At 37.5% G+C, this 20691-nt stretch overlaps 1 protein-coding gene and 1 long non-coding RNA gene across 4 annotated transcripts in view; one reads left to right on the top strand and one right to left on the bottom strand.

Annotated features, from left to right (window-relative positions):
- AUH (AU RNA binding methylglutaconyl-CoA hydratase) overlaps positions 1–20691 on the top strand; it is a 168288-nt gene that overhangs the window by 130942 nt on the left and 16655 nt on the right. The gene's annotated exons all lie outside the window — the stretch shown is intronic.
- LOC137166803 (uncharacterized) lies at positions 15640–20311 on the bottom strand. Its single transcript, XR_010923826.1, has 3 exons — positions 19926–20311; positions 18170–18302; positions 15640–17601 (listed from the first exon to the last, which is right to left on the bottom strand). It is a non-coding gene; the product is annotated as an uncharacterized lncRNA (long non-coding RNA).

Raw genomic sequence — 20691 nt, 5'->3', positions numbered from 1 at the left:
TACTGTCAGTAAGTTTTCCCCTCCAGCAAGTTTTTTTCCCTAAAGGAAGAGATGATAGATCACTTAACATAAAAACATAATAATGTCTTCTGACAGTGGCCAGTGCCTGATGACTCAGAGGAAATGAAAAGAACAGAGCCATTATTGAATGATTTGTCCCCTGTTGTCCACTCCCAGCTTCTGGCAGTCAGAGGTTTAGAGACATCCAGAGCATGGGGTTATGTCTTTGACCATCTTGGCTAATAACCATTAATGGACCTATTCTCTGTGAACTTACCACATTCTATTTTGAACCCAGTTATACTTTGGGCCTTCACAACATCCTCTGGCAATGAGTTCCACAGCTTGACTGTGTGTTGTGTGAAGAAGTGCTTCCGTATGTGTGTAATAGGCTGCTGCCTATTCATTTCATTGGGTGACCCCTGGTTCTTGTGTTATGTGAAGTGGTAAATAACATTTCCTTATTCACTTTCTCCACACCATTTACGATTTTACTGACCTCTATCATATCCCCCCCCCCTTAGTCATCTCTTTTCTATGCTGAACAGTCCCAGACTTTTTAATTTCTCCATATGTGGAAGATGTTCCATACCCCTACTCATTTTTAAAAACAAGAAGAGTTCTGTAGCACCTTAAAGATGCTTTAGACCACTTCGTCAGATGCAGTGGGTTGCAGCCCACGAAAGCTTATGCCCACAGAAATTTGTTACTCTTTAAGGTGCTACAAGACTCTCGTTGTTTTTGCTGTATACAGACTAACACGACTACCCCTCTGGAACTAATCAATTTTGTTGTCCTTTTCTGCATCTTTTCCAACTCTAATATATCTTTTTTGAGATGGGGTGACCAGAATTGCAAGCAGTATTCAAGGTGTGGGAGTACATTGGATTGATACAGTGGCACTATGATATTTTCGGTGTTATTAGCTATCCCTTTCCTTATGGTTCCTAACATTCTGTTAGCTTTCTTGACTGCCGCTGCACATTGAGCAGTACTATCCACAATGAATCTCTTTCTTGGAAGGTAACAGATAATTTAGACCCCCCGTCATTTTGTATGTATAGTTGGGATTAGGTTTTCCAATGCATATTATTTTGTACTTACCAACAGTGAATTTCATCTGCCAATTTGTCATCCACTTACCTAGTTTTGTAAGATCCCTTGTAACTCTTCACACTCAGCTTTGGATTTAACTATCTTGAGTAATTTTGTATCCTCTACAAACTTTGCCACTTCACTGTTTACTGCTTTTTCAAGATCATTTGTGAATATGTGGAACAGCATGGGTCTTGTTCCTTGGGGGACTCCTCTATTTACTCCTCTCTGCCATGAAAACTGACCATTTATTCCTACCCTTTTTCCCTGGCTTTTAACCAGTTAATGATCCATGAGAGGACCTTCCCTCTTATTTCTCGACTGCTTACTTTGCTTAAGAGCCTTTGGCATGGGATTTTGTCAAAGGCTTTCTGAAAGTCCAAGTGCACCGTATCAAGTGGATCTATGTGCTTGTCCGCATGCTTGTTGACCCCCCTCAAAGAATTCTAATAGAATGGTGAGGCACAATTTCCCTTTATAAAAGCCGTGTTGACTCTTCCCCAACATCATCTGTGTGTCTGATAATTCTGTTCTTTGCTATAGTTTCGACCTATTTGCCTGGTACTGAAGTTAGGCTTACCAGCCTGTAATTGCCAGGATAGCCAGTGGCCCCTTTAAAAAAAATCAGTGATACATTAGTTATCCTCCAGTCATCTGGAACATAGGTTGTGGTTGAGATGTAGATTATATAGCCATAGTTATTAGTTCTGCAGTTTCATATCTGAGTTCCTTCAGAATTCTTGGGTTAATACCATTTGGTCCTAGTAACTTATTACTATTTAATTTATCAATTTGTTCCAAAACCTCCTTTGTTGACACTTCTGTGTGGGACAGTCTAACATTCTGTCACCTGAAAAGAATGGCTCACGTGTAGGAATCTCTCTCACATCCTCTGCAGTGAAGACTGATGCAAAAAATTCATTTAGCTTTTGTGCAATAGCCTTGCTCATCCTTGAGTGCTCATTTAAAACCTCTATCATCCAGTGGCCCTATTGGCTGTTTTGCAGACTTCCTACTTCTGATGTACTTAAATTTTTTTTGATGTTTTTTTCTTTTTCGCTAGTTGCTCTTCAAATTCTTTATTGGCCTGGCTACTTATAATTTTACACTTGATCTGCCAGAGTTTATGCTGCTTTCTATTTTCTTCAGTAGGATTTGACTTCCAATTTTTAAAGGATGTCTTTTTGCCTCTAACAACCTCCTTTACTCTGTTGTTTAGCCAGGGTGGCATTTTTTGGTCCTTATTTTTGTGTAATTCCCCTTTTTGAAGTTAAATGCTATTGTGGTATGTTTCTTTCATATCTTTTTCCCCTACAAGGATGTTAAATTTAATTATGTCATGGTCGCTATTACTGTGCAGTTCAGCTATATTCACCTCTTGGACCAGAAGATCCTGTGTTCCATGTAGGACTAAATCAAGAATTGCTTCTTCCCTTGTAGGTTTCAGGACTAGCTGCTCCAAGAGGCAGTCATAATGGTGTCTAGAAATTTTATCTCTGCATCCCATCCTGAGGTGACACGTACTCTGTCAGTATGGGGATACTTGAAATCCGCAGTTACTAATGCATTGTCCGTTTTTGTAGCCATGTAATTGAATGGAACTTTTTTGTTTGACTGTTTTTCTGCAGTTCCTACCCGTACTTCATTAACTTCTAGCCCTCTTACTAGGATATAGAATATCCGCTTTAATAAATCCTCCCCCAAAGGACGTCTTTGTCCAAACTGGGTGCTTCTCCACACGCGTTGGCTTTCCCCAGCCATTAGTTCAAAAACTCCTCTGCTGGTCATAATCTGCTCTGTTTTGGTTTAGGTGAGCCCATCCTTTCTGGATAGGGTCCTCCTTTTCCAAAAGGTTTCCCAGTTACTAATAAACCAGAATCCCTCCTCCAGGCATGATCATCTTGTCCACTCATTCAGACACTGCAGTTCTGCATGTTCAACTGGCTCTGTGCAGGGCACTGGAAGCATTTCAGTGAATCCTACCACGGAGGTCTTTCTTTCTCCCTTTCAGCAATAACCCCCCCCCCTTTTTTTTTAACCTCTCCCACCATGTGGATCTAAAATCAGAAATTGATTTAAAAACAATTACTATTGGCCTTAGCTTTTCTACATCAAATTTCAGCATAAATGTTCATGGCTGTTTCCTAGACCCTTGAAAAATCATAAGTGCTTGTAATAGAAATGTCAAAACTTTAAGTAATGAAGATAACATGTTGCTATTAAACTTTTAGTCAGTGTAAGTACATCTACTGCAAACAGATACTGTGTTCTTTTAAACATTTTATGGAACTTCCCTTATGAGCCAAGCATTTGCAGGAGGTGATTTCTGCATAAGCACATTTAAAAAAAAAAATTAGTGCAAAGAAATTTAAAATGTCATACTTCTATGATCAATGCAAATGAGAGTAAAATCCAGTAAAAGAAGTGGCTTGGTAGGCAAACTATTTTAATAATTTGGGTAACCAGCTTGCTTCTTGAGTACTTTAAAAAAAAGAGAGAGAGAGAGAGAGAGAGAGAGAGAGAGACAAGAAGCTTAAACAGCAAATGTTCAGAAGGTAGCCTAGCATATCGTATCAAAAAATATTACAAACAAGAAACCTTTATATAGTTCATCCCATAAACAAAAACTAAAAGAGAAACACAATATAGAAAAAGAGATAATATTTGCACAGAGAATTCTGAAGTAGGCAATCAATACCCAGTTGCTTCATCAGCTTTCTTTTATTTGGTATTTTGCTTTTGTGGCGGTTTGAATTAACATTTCTTTCTTCAAATGTGTTTTGAGATGCTAGGGCACTTTCTGTTTTAAAATGTCATCTGTCTGCGTATGTCTATGGGGAGAACCACTTAAAGCCTGATCCAGAGCCCACTGAAGTCAATGGGAAGCCAATAATGTACTACTTGAGGATCATTATTGAATGTTTAGTCTAAGCTCTTCGCTAATGTTTAAGATGATGGTGCATTTAGTGTATTAAACATTTTTGTTTTTTCATGAAACTTTTAATGTTAGTTTTGTCTTATCTGCTGTTTTGACTTTATTAACCAATAATATAAACCCCAGTCATCTAAATTTTTTTTACTTTGTTGATTGAGTACTACACTGGATTCTATATTTAATTGTTTTTAAAAACAAAAACCCCCTAATTCCATCATTATAGTTTTAAGAAGGCTATATTTAAAATAGGCTTGTTTTGCAGTTCATATAATACACTGATGTGTATAATAAACAAATATACAAAGATTAATTTTTAACTAAATTTATTTGATTGTTAAAATGCTTTAAATGGTTCTGTAGTTTGGAAACGTTGTGTGTGTGTGTGTGTGTGTGTGTGTGTGTGTGTGAGAGAGAGAGAGAGAGAGAAATGGTCTTGTCTAAGAGTTTTGCATGTATAATATGTTTGATTTGAGAAATAACGTGTTACAGGAGCAAAGAGTTTGGGCTGTTCAGAACACATCACTAATTGTCTCATATACTAAAATACCAAAAAGGGTGAAATTCACCTCTGTGCATAGGGCTGTTGTACAAGCCCCTTGGGCACCACCAGAGCCCTTTGAATAAAATTCATTCTAGCACAGATGGCCGGCAAAATCCCTGTGCACCACCTAAGCCCTAATTAAGCACTATATTAAAGTTTTAAGTAGGTTTAGGTGGTGACAAGTTCTGAAGGAAGTGTTCTCAGATTCCCATTTATTTCTAACTCTTCTGCTCATTTAGAGGTGATATCTGCGTGTCATTTTAATATCCTATGAATCAGTATTAAAAGGACATGTTACAATAAAGGGACATCCTCTTTTTGCCTAAACATTTTAATACATTTAATCCATAATTGTATTCATAAGTTCTCTGATGCATTTTGTTTTTAATTTTTTTTGAATGTTTGGGCCTACAGAGATCCAAACTATGTTTTTGTTAAAAATTAACTGTGATGTCTAGTTAAATTCAGTACATACTACATAAGATTGTATATATTAACAAATAATTTTCAAAAAGATTTTAGAAATATCTCCATATCATTTTCCATCACTCCATTCAGTGAATAGTGGTGGAGTCATTCTTTGTGGGGGCTGATGTTTTTCTGATACTTTCCAGCAAGAAGTACATTCCAGTGAAATAGATTGAGATAAAGAAATGCATTTCACCATTGCAGTGGAATGGATGGGAAATCAGATTTTTTCAAGGTTGTTGTAAAGTAAGTTCTTGATTTTTTTTATTATTAAGGGGTTTAATGACTGTTACATTAACCAGATTTTTAAAAAATAGTAATTGCCTTACAACAACTTTGAAATTATCTGATGTTTAATTTATTCCAATGGTGATCTGTTTCCTTTGTTCTAACCTACATCATCAGACTGCAAGATGGCTGCTCTCTGTTAATTGTCTTTTGTTAATTAGTCTTTTTTATTGTGTTTGATGTGCTTTAACTTGTTAAAGAAAAAAAAGATTCTTTGTAATTAGATCTTATGAAATCTTTTGCCATATGAACAATCCTGACATTCATTTGTCAATTTCACCTTGTCAGATCTATTCATTTTTTTTAGATATGTTATAAAACATGCTTAAAATTCTGCATCATAAGCACTAGATTGAACATGTTTTTAGGGAAGTTTGCAGCAAGACGACAAGAGCATTTGGTTTCTTTGACCTCAGTCAGTTTGGTTTTAGGCTTGTATATGGTTTTGAGACCATGGGTGAGATTCTGCTCAGCTCCTTTATTAGGCACAGCACAGAACTTGCAGCCCAGCGGCTGGGTGAGGTGCTAAGGTTGCTTTAAGCCACCATTACATCTTTCCAATTCTGACCTGCTCTGCAGCTCTGAGTGCCTGTCTATCTTATGGCAACCTCCATGGGCTGTCCTATGGGCCGTAGTGCGGTCCAGAATTTCTGCAGTGCTTCATGCTGTGGCCTCACTCTTGACATGCTCATCAGAGCTTTTGAGTGAGTTCTTGGAAGGCAGACTTATGGCTGTCTTTCATAGTGCCGACGCCAAAGGAATCTTCTGCATCTGGATGTGAGGTTCTTAGGGGCCTTTGATGCCACTCTGGATCTTTTATATGGTTTAAAGAGGCCAGAGTGGAAATGAGGAACTGTTCCACTGTCCTGTCTATACTCATGTTTTGTTATAGGGAGGGCTCGTAGCACTGCCTTTGCCTGACACTTCCCATTATAAGATTATTGTATATCCCATTCCCTGTTTTCAGTTGTTTATAACTTTGCCAGATTTTAACAATTTGGGCTGAAATTTTCCATGTCAAGTCTCTGCCTCAGACTGATTTTTTTTTTGAACATTTAAGCCAAAATGGTCAGAACAAAGCTAGTGAAAAATTTGTTGTTTTGCCCGTAAGTTATAATAAAAAAGTCTTCATTGCTTTCTAATCATTTATATCTTCTTTTCTTTATTTTTCTTATTAAAGATAGATTCAAATAAGTATCTCAGCCTTTTTATAATTATCACTGATTTCTTCTTCCATGTTTTGATTATCTAACTTACTCTTTCTTTTACCCGAATATTATTTGCCAAAAACCCTTCTTATTTCCTGGGGCTGCTTTGGCTAGCATTAAATCATTGTGCTTCAGTTGCCCTGATTTTTCCCTGAAAAACTTAACTGGCTCTATATGTGCTTGTCTGGTTTCCTTCCTTAGTGATAACTGTAAGTTTTGTCTCATCCAATATGAATTCTTGTCCCCTCTGCAGTTTCAGCAGTTAGATGCAGTGTTAGTACCTTTATTTAGTTACTGAGTTCTGCTGGAATTATAAGAGATGGCTGACCTGGTGCTATAATAGACCCGTAGTGCTTAAATTCTATGAATCAACTCATATAGGGGGATCAGGTGATGTTAGAATGGTTTGCAAAGATTAGATGTTAATTATCTCTTGGAGAGAGGAGAAATATCTAAATGCTAGTTGGTTCACTTTTCCAGTACCCCCTGCAGGTTAATTCAAAAGAGCAGCATTTGGCTTCAAAGTGAATGGCATGTATATCCTGGCTAATTAAAATGAATATAAGACCAAATGTCTTTTATGTTGTTATTAATATTTAATAAAATAGTTTCTAAGCTTCTGTGTGAAGAGAATACCAAAGGGAGTTCTGAATAAATTTTATCCCCAACTCCTAAGTTTCAGCAAACTGATAGTATCTTGTTGATATTACCATAGTGTCTATTATTATTGTTGGTATTATATTTAGCCAGCACAGTTATTTTTGTGCTTCCTATCATCGAGGTCAGGTTGACCTGACCTCCTTGTAAGACACTGTAAGGCCTTGTTAACCTGACCAGCCACTCTGGTCATGAGGATTAACTGGAGCACTGAAGTATTTAAGTTATGATAAAGTACAGAATAATTTCGTGATGGCAATTGGGGATGTAAAAAAAATCTCTACAATATTTAGAGGGGAGATGGAATTTCATCAATTCACTGCATTACTTCGTTACATTTCATTTCACTCTTAGAGCATCACATAATAATCTCATTGCCCTTCATATGAAACTGTAATGAGTTCTGATGATGTATCCATATCGCATTGTGTTACATGACATGGCAGTGTAAACACATTCAATTGTTTTTATAATATGATATACCGTTCTATTTTTATTGATTTTGAAGTATCTCTTCTTCTGTGCCTCTTATACCCCTGCTTTTTCTCAAATCAAAGGTTACATATAAATTCAAATCATCCTAGCAAACCGAATTCCTATAGTTTTTAGAAAGACCTTTCAAAATTCACATTAATTTTGTGACAAATTATTTCTATGTTGAAATTAATTTGTGCTATTCCTGCTATGCTAAACAAATTTAAGCGTATTTATAATTGGGGTTGGTAACACTGCCTATTATTAAGGTTGCCTGACACGTTCCATTATAAGACCCTGTTTTCAGTTACTTATAACTTTGGCAAACTTGAATAATTTGGGCTAAAATTTTCATGGCTGAGTGCCTCAGACTGAAATTTTCCAAAAAATTTCAGCTGAAACAGTTCAGACATTTCTGAAAACAAGGGAAAGGAAAAATACGTTGTTTCGCCTATATTTAAACATTCTGGTAACCTTCCTTTGAGAAGGTCAAGGACCCCCATGTTTTTGTAGCAGGAACTTGAAATTTGGTAGGAAGTGGCCTTTGTGTCAAGAATGGGCCTTTTGCCCTCACCATGAAAATCTGCCCAGTTTTGGCCAGGTTATAAGCCTTTGCAAAATCACAGTTTGCATACATTCAATACAGACTTCTTCAATTTTAGCAGCTAAATTTCCCTCAAATTCCGTCCTCACTGAGCATGCTGCAGTCCAGGGCTGAGCGGAAATTTCCCTGCAGTTGAAGTTCTGGGCTATTGTGGGCCATGCCAAAACTGGGCATCTGAACTGAGAATAGGGACCCTGTCTCCCCTGTTCTCTCAGTGGCCTCTGTGCTGGGCCCAGGTAACGTGAGGAGAAAGCTACCTGATTCAAGGGGACAAGAGCTGGACTTGTGAGGGGAGTAGATTGGGAGTTGATTGGTGGGCAGAAACTAGGAGTTGGGGTGAGAGAGGGTGACTGGAATTGCCCAGCCAAGAAGACTAGGACATAGAGCTGTGCAGAAGACATTGGATGGGAAGTGGGATTTCAACTCAAAGCCAGGATGGGTGACTGTCTGGGCAAGGAAACTGCGACTGGGCATCAGGAAGGGAAAGGGGGAGAACTGGAGTGTGCTACTACCATGTGCTACTACCAGATCTGCTAACATTCAGATTAAGTTTTGTAAAAAATAAAATAAAAGTCCAGTAGTTGTCATTCTCAGATTAATCAATATTATATGGCGAAAATGTTGTGAAAGTTTAACAGGAGGAATAAAGTTTGCAATTACTTTTTAATCTGTAATGAAATAGTTTAAATATTTAAATGTTGTTTACCAGGACCCCAGTGAAATAATTGCTATATTATATTCTCATATATCCACAATAGATTAAATGAACAGTAGTGAAAGGCTTAACAGTAAGAAGACCAATGTTTACAATAATCATACCTATATTTCACCTATATTTTACCAAAATATGCATGAACATTTGTTATTGTTAAATTAAATGGGTAGCAATCAAACATTTTGGAAAAGAAAGCGAGAACATAAGCCTTGAGCTAAATCCATTATCGTTCCAAACCTCTAGTGATTTAGGAAAGAGAAGAATCTGATTACTGTTAAACCAAACTTGGTCCAGAATCAAATTACAAAAACCAGTTAACAAACGCTGATTTTTATCGGTGTTAATTTTTAAATAATTTTGTCATATCCACAATTGTAAAGTAGTAAGATATGATGAGAACAGGGGAGGCTGGTGAGTTCTTAAAGTAGGTAACCAAAATTGTGTTCATAGCCAATTTACAGCAGAGAATAAAGATCATACTATATTTAAGTCCAAATAGGGTATACAGTGTCAGTCCTGTCTCCACAGAGGAGCTTCCACTGGAAGCCACAAACCAAGATTTCCTCAGCTGCATCAGGTCAAAGATTACAATATGATAGGGGCCAGATTCTCTGGTATATACCAGCTTGTTTGTACTGCTCAGTCAGAGTAAAGGGTCCAGCAGAGAGTTCCCCAGTTCCCTATAATTTAGGGAGCATCCCAAGGGAGGGAAGGTTGTACCAGAGGGTAAATGGAGCTCTGCTTAACTATGATCTCAGTAGCATAAGTTAGGCATTTTCACCATGTAATATCGATTACGCTCCTGCTCTAGGCTGCTGTATCTCATGCTGCAGCCATGGTGGCACAGCACCAGGGATCTGTAAGTGGAGATTAGAAGTAAGGGAGAATTGAGCTCATGGTCTTCAGAATAATAAAAATACTAAGTACAAACAATGTATAATAATATTAGATACCAATCTGAGAATTTCAATTCTCAAAAGTATAGGGCCCCAAACTGAACTCTAAAAAGGCCTGGGAAAGTATTGGGATAGGGCCTAATGACCACTTACAGCTAATGATGATGGTAAACTGACAGTAGTGGAACAAAATGAGAAGAATAAGCAATAGTATATAAAAAAGAAGTATCTAACACAATTATTTAGACTCCATTCCAATCAAATTAAAATTTGTGGTCACCTAAACCAGTGCCATTACAGGAGATAAGACCAGACCATAATCTTGATTGAAATTTAGTATTATGGGAATAAAATTTTAGCTGAGCAGGCCAAAAACAAAAACAAAAAAACCCACCAACAAAACAACTTGTAAGCACTTTTACCAAGAGGACAAATTAACTAAAGGTGAGTTTTTCCAGGAATTAGTGATATAAGGTAGATAGTCATAGAAGATAACATAGCCCTGATTATGCCACAAATTACAGATAGACCTGAATTCACCTTCATTATCTTAATTACATAGTATGGTCACCACGTTCCACCCGAAGAGCTCTAGTGGGATTCTCACTCTAGCCCATCAATCCTACTCCTGTACTCTCATGAAGGTTGGTGACTAGGAGGAGTGAGGCACCCAAGACTCCTCTTTTTCAAATCTGAAGTGTTGGTACTTTGCAGGGCTCCCAGTTTATGCTGGTATGTGGTAGAGGGGCTGGAAGTATTTGGGAGCTCACTGTTAGACCAACATAATATACAAATATAAAACCCATTATTTTTATCCCCAACACTAAATCTGAAGTACATTATAATTAAATCTTATGAAATCTAGATTACGTAATTCAGTGTAATAGTTTACCCACTTTGAGATCTGCCATCAACATGTAATGGTGAAAATTCAGCAAATGAACTGGCATTTATGTAGCCCACCTTAAAGAACAGCTGCATGGGTTAGTTAGTTAGTTAGTTAGTTAGTTAGTTAGTTCACAATAAATGGAAGTTTGACAAAATGATTTATGAAATATTGTTTCCTGAGTTATGGCACAGAACCATTGGGGCTCGAGAGACTTATTTGAGCCAGCTATTACAAAACTCTGTGTCCGTATTCAGAAATATTAGCTTCCCTTCTTGCCTTGCCTCTCTCTTTCATCATCTATATTCTGGTATTGACAACAAAGGATTTTTTTTCTGTTGTCAACCATAATCAAAAACAAACTTATTTTTAAAAGTAAAGATTGCCAAAAGAGATACCAATGCCTAGCTGTGCAAGAGTTTTATGTTAATGTTATCTACATTTTAATATATATCTGTGAAAGCAGACAAATCAATTTTATTCACGTGGCTGATGTGCTTTTTCGTCTGAGTTTTCTGTTGACAACTAAATCTTACTCCTGAAGGTTTGGGTGCCTGTAAAGAAAAATAGGAGCAACCACAAATATACATGCTATTAATATGTATATTTTGTGGGTGAGTTAAACATTCTTAAACAATTCTTTGATAAATCATATTATTCTTGTTAAAAATAATCAAACAGGTTGTCCAGGGAGTGGATTGGGGAGATGGAACCCTTTATTGCCTGCTCATTCACCTCGACGCCGCGAGTGAGCAACGAGGTGGTTACTTTACAATTCTTTTATCCATAACAGTATGTAAATGTATACATTTTCAGCAACTCCCCATAGACCCTTATTTGGTTACATTGACTCCTATAAAATAAAAATTAACAACTATATAATGAATATAATTATACCCACCCCTGTTTGTTGTTTACAGGATTACCATACAGTGGTTAGGCACATCACCTTAAAACCTATACATTTTACACTAACATTCTTTGAAGTAAAGGCATGCCAGGGGGAAAAGGAAGATAATGCTTTTTTCCCACCAAAAGATCTTGCACAGAAATAGCAATAGACTCATTCCCTGCGCAGACGGCCAGAAAGGGAGGAGAAGAAGAGAGATAACAAACTCTAACTAAAATTCACACCAATTAACAGAAACAAGATTTGTCTTGGTCCCATTCCCTGTAATTTAGGCCTGACCACTTGTCCAGCTTTTAACTCTTTACTCTCCTACAATTCTGATGCTGCTTCAACAAGAAAGCAGGTTTATTTTGCAATTGAAGATCAAGAAAGGGGGTGTTTACTTCGAAGTTTAAATTATCTACATTAAAAGAGGAGGGCAGAGCATTGAGTTAATTTGGATCATTTTGCTGTAATGGGATGAGGGTATAACTAATACTGTTAGAAAGGGAAGAGGCCTAACAGCTCATTGTGAATGTTCTAAATTCCTGCTCTGTCCTTAACAGATCATGAATCCCTGAGAAAACGTCCAGACTTTACCCCCCTTCCTTGAGTTTGCCTTCATTGATAAACTCAAAACAGTAAAACATAGATCTCAGCTTAAGCTTCCTCCCCAAACATGGCTGTCCATAGGGTTTTTCCTCAAGACCTGCTCTGTCCTAGTTCCATCTCTAGAAACCTCTCCCTTATGTAAAGATTGAAGGCACAGTTGCCACAAAGAGTGGGCAGAACTTCAGCTTTATGCAAGGTTCTGATATTTGCTAATTTGGTGTGTCAATTGAAAAGCTCTGCCTCCTGTTAGTCATTTACTTCAGCTCCCTGCCTTTGCAGGATGGTTCCCTGCACAAAAGTTTTAGCTTTTTGCCCAGTCTACAGCCATCTTATTTTTCTCCAGTTAATTGATATTAAGGGAGAGACTTTTAGTTGTGTCACTACCCAGCCTCCATTTGTTCAGGCATAGTATACCATGCACATACAACGTGCACTTGCTGAAAATGCTGCTGCAGTGTTAGAGTGGGAAGTACTTACATCCTTGTGATCCCACAGACTTAAATAAAACCACATCATTCTCTGGTCCCAGTGATAGGGGAAAGAGGAGGAACAAATCCAAAACAGAATGTTGTGGGGGAGCCACAACTCTTTCCATTCTTAGAAATAGAAAAAAGATCCCCGGTGGTATTTGAATTGACTACCTAAAGCTTACAAGTGTACTCCTAGGTCCCTACCTTATCCCTCCATGCTCTGATAAAGCAGTGTAGGAAGTATTGGGGCAAGTGTATGAAATGCACTTTGGTTTTGGGTTAGAGGAATAGTCAAGGCTGTCCTTCCAGGTGGAACAACACTGCTGTCATGGGCAGCCCCCTGAATGAGTACACATTGTGTACCATACTAACGTCAGGTAAGACTGTTGTCACAATATGGCTGTGCTTGTTGTTTATTTTATTTAATTTTTACTTACACAGAAAGAATTGTTAATATAACATTTCACAATTGCAAACTTTTGAAACCCAAATACATTGAAGAATGTGGCAAATGAAATTCTGAATATTCCTGCAATTCCATAGAATACGTGCATTTAGTTTATTAACTATTAGACTTCATTGTTTTTATAGTGGGAGGTATGATGGATTTCTGGTTAATGCACAGGACTGAGAGTTAGGAGACCTAGGCTCTACTGGACAATAATCAATATAATAGAAATGATTTACTTAGTACCAAATGTGAGCAGAGCCTTTACAGAGAAGTATAAAGAAAACTCTTTTGGACAGAGATGTATTAGGTAGGGCCCTTCAAAGACTGACACACATGCTTAACTTTAAACATGTCAGTATTCCCAATTAATGAAACTACTCACTTGCTTAAAGTTCACCACATGCATAAGTCTACTGTAAGCAGATGAAAGATTATAATGGAATGTAACAAAAAAGCAAATATATTGGACAGTAACATTTAATATGTATCTTAATAGCTCCATGTTTTTTGGGTTGATTTTTACTGGTTGATAGAGGAGGACCATGTTTTAAAGTCATCAGGGAGAAAGTAGACTCTTTCAAAGAGGGTCTGGTCGTTGGAAATACACAGAACATTACGTTTTTCCTTTATTTGTGTGAATGTCGTTTGGCCTGGAGCCGCAGTCTGCTGCTGCTGATCTGAATGCTGCACTTGAAGCAGCACTGTGTATTGGCTGGAGTAGGCTGAGTCCTCAGTTTTCTATCCCAAGACCGGATAGAAGTTGGCTTAGCTAAAAAATGCCTAACCAGCTTGAGAGTACGATTTCAGTAGTAGAGATGGCAAGAAGCTAGTGAGAGAAAATGTTCAGTCAAGAAGACTGTTTTGCTTTTGCTATTTTTTTCAAGTTTGAACAATTTTTATTTTTAAAATGGCTGAATTTGTCTTTGCTTTTTGGTGTCAGCATTTCACATGCCCACAGAAGGCCTTGAGGGAGGAAACAAGGAAAATCAGGTCAAAGAGAATGTGCTAGATGTACAGGTTTGCATAGAAGAAGGCAGGAATGAGAGTGCAAGAGGCAGAGAGGAATGGAGAAAAGGCAAGATCATTTGTGTCTTTGGTTAAGTCACTTGCCTTCTCTGTGTCACAGTTAATTCATCTCTGAATACCAAGTTTACATTCGTCTCATTCACTTGCTTCTTAAAAATCCACCTCTGTGAGGCACACAAGAAATGAGCCTATAATTTTGTGTAGGAGGGAAACAAACACTATGTCATCCCAGTTTGTTTCATCTTCTGTGTATATGTATTTTAGAATGCAAACTCTCTGGGCCAGTCCTTCTTTACTGTTAGTATGAACTAAATAATAATTACTATTAATATAATCGCCAATAAAAAACTTGATCTGTGATTCAGTATTACGCTGAATATCTTAACACCCTATTTTATGCCCCATTGTGCATAAATTGTGTATTATAATATTGTTTGGATTAATGTGGTGTTGATATGAAACTTAAATGTGTAATTTATGTATTGAGAGAGAAATTGAAATCCCAGCAAAAGTAAAATGTTATTTTATTTTATTATTTTATATTATATTTTTAAACATAGCTTTTATATGTACAAATGTTTTAAAATTGCATATGCAATTGGCATTTGGATGTAAAAATTTAGAAGCCTATTTGAAGCTCTTTGAAAATCTGGTCTGTAGTCCCATGTTTTCAAAAAATCTTTTTCTTATCAAAATACTTTTACCATTGGTTGGTATAATATTGTTATTTAAAGCTAATTAGATTTCCGTGTATTCCTACAGGCTAATGCACAATGAAAAATGAAGAACTATTCATACACATATCTGTTCATCCCTTGATCCAACCTTTATGCAGCCATATGAGCATCTAAACAGATTGCCTGATGATCACACCTATTTAACTATTGACAATATACATTTAGGAATGAGTACCAGATTAGATCATATTTATCCAATGTATTATGTAAAATGGTATTTTAGTGCTAAATGTGTTTAAAAAAGGCAGTGTTTTCTGTGCACTAGGTGCACTTTTTCCAATTAAAATTACTCAATTCCATTTTGGTCTTTTATTTATTTATTTAAGTGAAAACATTAATTCAGGGTAAGCAGTTGGTTAGTGTTCCTTAATATTAGTTTGTATGTCCTTATTAATATTGACTTTCAAGTTCTAAAGAATTATAGCATGCGGATAACCAAAATTTGTCCCTCTGAGTGGTTTTTAAGTACAGCTGATGCCTGTCTGAAAGTTTTAGTCTGTTACACTATTAATGAGAGCTGCTAGCAAAGATTCTTTGCAACTTCAAACACTGTTTGTAAACTGTCATATACTATATGTTCAGTGCAATACAATTTATTTTTATACAATACTCTTTATTCATAGAATTACAAAATATTTTACAGCGAGTTAAACATCAGCTAAAAAAGAAGAAGGATTTGAGGTGAGATTTAGAGAAAAAGTGACTAGATATACCTTAAGATTTTGGTATGTCTGAAATGTTGAAGTATACTGAACCATCCATGTATAGTGTTTGTAAACTTACAGAATTATATGCATCTTTTATACATAAAAGGCCAAATCCTTGATCCAGGGTAATGCCTTTTGTGCTGCTCCAGAAGCAGATAAACGACTTAAAATTGCCCCCATCTGTTTAGGAAGTGGGGGGAGGCATAGCAGGAGCACACTGCACTCCACTAATCCATGTTGACCTCTGGCAGCTATTCTAGCTGCCATAAATTTCAAACAGACTTGCATCTGTAGTAACTTGTAGGGGGGCTTAATTAGCTGTCGACTGCTCCCAGGATGAGGAAGAAGAAAAGGTCTGTTAATCATCCTTGCCCACCCTTTCTATCTCAATAGTATGAAGTGGAACTCTGATGTACCTGAGGATCCAGTCTATAGACGATAAGTATATAGGCCCAAATTCATAACCAGTCCACTGGAGCCAACTGGGAATGAAGTGACCCACAAAATACATATCTTTATTAATATTTATATTGCAATAACACCCTTTGTCTCTAAGGTGCTTTCCAAACAAAGAGACAGGCATAATCTCTAGCCTGATGACTTTCCATCTAAAAAGACAGACCGCCTAAGAGTGGTGTGACAGACTGAGGATATGTCTGTGTCCAATTGTGAATTGCATTTTGTTTAGTGAACACGAGTTTGTGATTGTAACCTTCAGTGCAAACTTCACTTTGCATTGTAACGTTCATGTTGGATTAAATATCCAGGTGGTGTTGAAAACCAGTCTAATCTTGACTGGTCAGTCTGTTCTGGACATTGTGCTCGTGCTACAGAGTGGAACACTTTAGCAAGGGCTGACAATGAGAGAGCCATCAGGTCTAATTGTCTCTCAACTGCCTGTGCCTATCTTTTTGTTTTGTGTTTGTATAGTGCCTACCACAATGGAGTCCATGACCAGCAAAGACTAAAGTAATCCAAATTAATAATAGTAATAATAATCCACAAGAGCTCTCTACGTGGAAGGCTGGCTGAGGAAATGGGCTGCAGTTCCTCAGCCTGGAGCACATGAGCATGAAGGGGAGAGACAACATTTTTAAAAGGCAGCTGCTTCTCTGAGGTGGCGCTGACCACCACCACATGCAAACAGACCAGTCCTAGAAGGCAGGACAGGCTGCCCGGCATACATTTTCTGATCAAAGCCAGGATTCATGAGAGGGGGCTGCATTCAGAACTGTGTGTAATTTTTCAAATATCTGTAACTCTCTAATGTGCTTTCAACAGTAAAGTACCTGTGATTAAGACATTCCTTTCCTAAATCTGTATGCTGCCTGCCATGTTGTCCCTGAAGGATTTAACTAGAAACCAGAGCTCCCCCAATCAGGTGGATGCTGGAGCAATGTGTCTAAAGCAATTGGAACTCAGGAGGGCTGTGGTACTCATTCCAAAGTCTAAGCGGCCAGACTGCAGTGTCCCACTGCCCCAGTAAGATGTCACATGCAGGGTTTGTACTCTGGGGAGTGCTTCAGAGACCTAGAGCTGGGAACATTGACCAGTCACTATCCATACCCAGGGGTCTTAGAAGTTCAGGAAGTCAACTCAACAGAATGGTGTTCATCTGGAGAGGGGGATGAAGCTAGGGCCAGGTAGTAATGGGTAAAAAGGTTATAACATACAAGCAAATTGATCAGTGTTGTGGTAGGCATCAGCATAGTGTACTTAGGTTTTCAGAAAGCCTTTGATAAGGTCCCTCACCAAAGGCTCTTAAGCAAAGTAAGCTGCCATGGGATAAGTGGGAAAGTCCTCTTCTGGATCAGTGACTGGTTAAAAATAGGAAACAGAGGGTAGGAACAAATGGTCAGTTTTCAGAATGGAGAGAGGTAAATATTGGTGTCCCCAGGGGTCTGTACTGGGACCAGTACTGTTCAACGTATTCATAAATGATCTGGAAAAAAGGATAAACAGTGAGGTGGCAATATTTGCAGATGATATAAAACTATTCAAGATAATTAAGTCCAAAGCAGACTATGAAGTGTTGTAAAGGGATCTCACAAAATTGAGCGACTGGGCAACAAAATGGTAGATGAAATTCAATGTTGATAAATTCACAATAATGCACATTGGAAAACATAATCTCAACTATACATATAATGATGGGATCTAAAATAGCTGTTACCACTCAAGAAAGATTTTGGAGTCATTGTGGATAATTCTCTGAAAACATCCACTCAATGTGCAGCATCAGGCTAAAAAAGCTAACAATGTTGGGAATCATTAAGAAAAGGGTTTGATAATAAAACAGACAATATCATATTGTATCTTCATTAATCCATAGTATGCCCACAGGTAGAATACTGAATGCAGATCTGGTCGCCTCATCTCAAAAAGATATATTGGAGAAGAAGTCTGAAGGGCATCTGCATGGCAACCCTATCCCCAGTCTTACCAAGCAGATCCTGATACTTTTTCCTTTGGGAGGATTTGGGAGGGGAGAATTCTCATTATCCACATACCTCTTGGATTCCATTTTATGAACATTTCAACTCTCCATTTTTATGTCACAGTAGCAGGCAGGATGAGTAATTGAGGCCCCTTCTTAGTGAAGTCCCTTTCCTCTTTGCACCCCAACAGCTTGACAGCAAGTGCCTAGAAACAATTGCTTGTTTGAGCTCTTACTTTTTAGATTTCCTGTCAGCGAATGACTATTTTCTGTAGGTGTTACAAATTGGATAGAAGGTGACATAGACTAAGGAAGACAGTGGAATATTGTTGTGGAAAATCATGTTAATGTTCTGAAGCAATAAATAATTGGAATAGTTTCAGCTTGTGTAAATTGGCATAGCTCCATTGAAGTCAACAGAACTATGCTGCTTTATGTCTGTGAAGATACAATGTAAAAAAAATGAATTCATATAAAAATTTAAGTGAGACTTTTAAATATTTTAATTGGAAAACAGTGAAATCTGTGTTTTGTGAAACTCCATATCTTAAAGCATGTGTTACCAATGTGAATAAAGTGAAATAACAGATTATTTCGGCAGCATGAGAGCAGGACAAAGGAGACCATTTTAAATGCACCAAATATACTAAAACCTTGTTATATAGTATTATACATCAACAGAATGTGTATATACAAAAAAATCTGCCATGAAATGGCTTCATTTGCAGTAATCAAAATAGGCAACATTCATGCTTTATTTAGTAGGTGTTGGTGTCATCTGTATATTAAGGTTGCTTAACATTTACCATTAATGCCCCATGCCCTTTTCATTTTCTTATAGCTTTACCAGACTATAACCATTTGCGCTGAAATTTACCATGCTTGTTGTCTGCCTTGGGTTAACAACAACAACAACAAAAAATCCACAAAGCTGGTGCAGTGGTTTCTGAGAATGAGACTTGTGAAATATATAGGCAATTTTGCTAATGTTTGCTTTTTACAGTCTTGCTCCTAAATTCTTGGAACATTCTGTTTGTCCTGAGCACACTTGACTGACTTTGGAAAACTGAGTTCAATCCCTGACTGTGCCATAAAATTCATACGTGATGCTATCAAGTCCCTTACATTAAATTTTTTGAAGGTGGCCATAAATTGTGTTTTTCTAGTACTTTGGTGCACATTTTGAGACAGGGCCTGATTTTTCAGACGTGCTGAGCGTTCACAACTGCACCTAAAGTCAATAGATACTCAGTACTTCTGAAAACTTAGCCCTGAACTGTGTTAAGTTACACACACAATCGCTGAAGCACACAAAATTGGTATACGTAATCCTTCATATAAAATACACGCTATAGCTGTTCATATTTTTTCGTCTTACATGAATATATTGACTTCCTGTTTAATTGATAAAGAATTTCAAATATGTGCTATAATTATTCTTGCATATAGATATATACTTACCAAAAATGGCAAATAATGCCACTTTCTGGATACAAATTAAAATACACATACAAAAATAATAATGTATAAAATATGTATGCATGTGGCCTACAGATTTTATATACCCATTACAGCTGTGAATATCTCTTCAGGTATTCACTACATCTGCAAAATAACTATAAGAGGACCATTCTTCATGGAGACAAAGAACAGAAGGTTATTCTGGAATTTTTAGATATAGGAATAAGTGAAATAGAGCAAACAAAAAACAGTTAGGATTTCAAAATAACAGAGTAGTTAAACATATCAGACAAGGTATCTCAAAATCTGCTTTTCTGATTTACCACAAAGTTTGTGGGAACATTGTGTCATTGTAAAATACTACGTACCGAGTTTGTAAGATATTCAGCTAGTTTTTTACTAAGTTAAAGAGACTGGCGGGCCGGAGCAGGGAGGTCAGAAATGTCCTTGTAACACAAGTCTTGTTTTAGCCTTAATTACTGGGAGAGGTGCAACTAGTCTCTCCATAATAATTCTTTGTCTTTAGCAGCATGAGTAGAGTTACTCTGTAGTTGGACACAGGTTTTGGGATGCTGGTCCCGTCTGTTCCCTCCTCATTCATTTGTGCTGATTGTCTTAGCCACAGAACTTCTCCTTCTCGACAGACTTGCTTCTGCTCAGGGTGCTTGGCTGCTGAAACAGGCAGCATTAGTCCTAGCTACAGCCTGCTGCTTTACTGTTCCCCTGGACTCCTGCTGTCAACAGTCCTGAGGGTCAGCAGATCCTCCTTCTGTAGCCCCATGGGAGTCAGAGAATTTCAGGGGTGGGTGTTCAAAGATTAATTTTGGAGGATTGGGAGCAGATGGAATTCTCAGTGGGCACGGTTGAGAGCAGATGGATTTGGTGAAAGTTGCGGTAGAAGAAAATGATGAACTTTTGTGTATTTTTGTGGGTTTCAGCAAAATGATTAATTTCTGTGTTTGGCAAGAGAGAAAGTGATAAATTTCTGTGAGGGAGGTCAGGGTGAGGAGGAAAAAATTTCTGACTACTTGTCCACAGACAGCTAAGATGTCAAATGTGGTTGTCTGGTTTTAAAACAATGTCTCAGTTTTGGATTGTGGGCTCATCCTCTCAGGTAAATAAAAATGAAATATC

This window comes from Emydura macquarii, unplaced genomic scaffold, assembly GCF_026122565.2.
Source record: "Emydura macquarii macquarii isolate MOO-44397 ecotype Brisbane River unplaced genomic scaffold, CSIRO-AGI_Emac_v2 contig_2897, whole genome shotgun sequence".
Classification (NCBI taxonomy): Eukaryota; Metazoa; Chordata; order Testudines; family Chelidae; genus Emydura; species Emydura macquarii.
The sequence above is the reverse complement of the archived record's forward strand: the minus strand, read 5'-3'. Positions and strand labels throughout refer to the sequence as shown.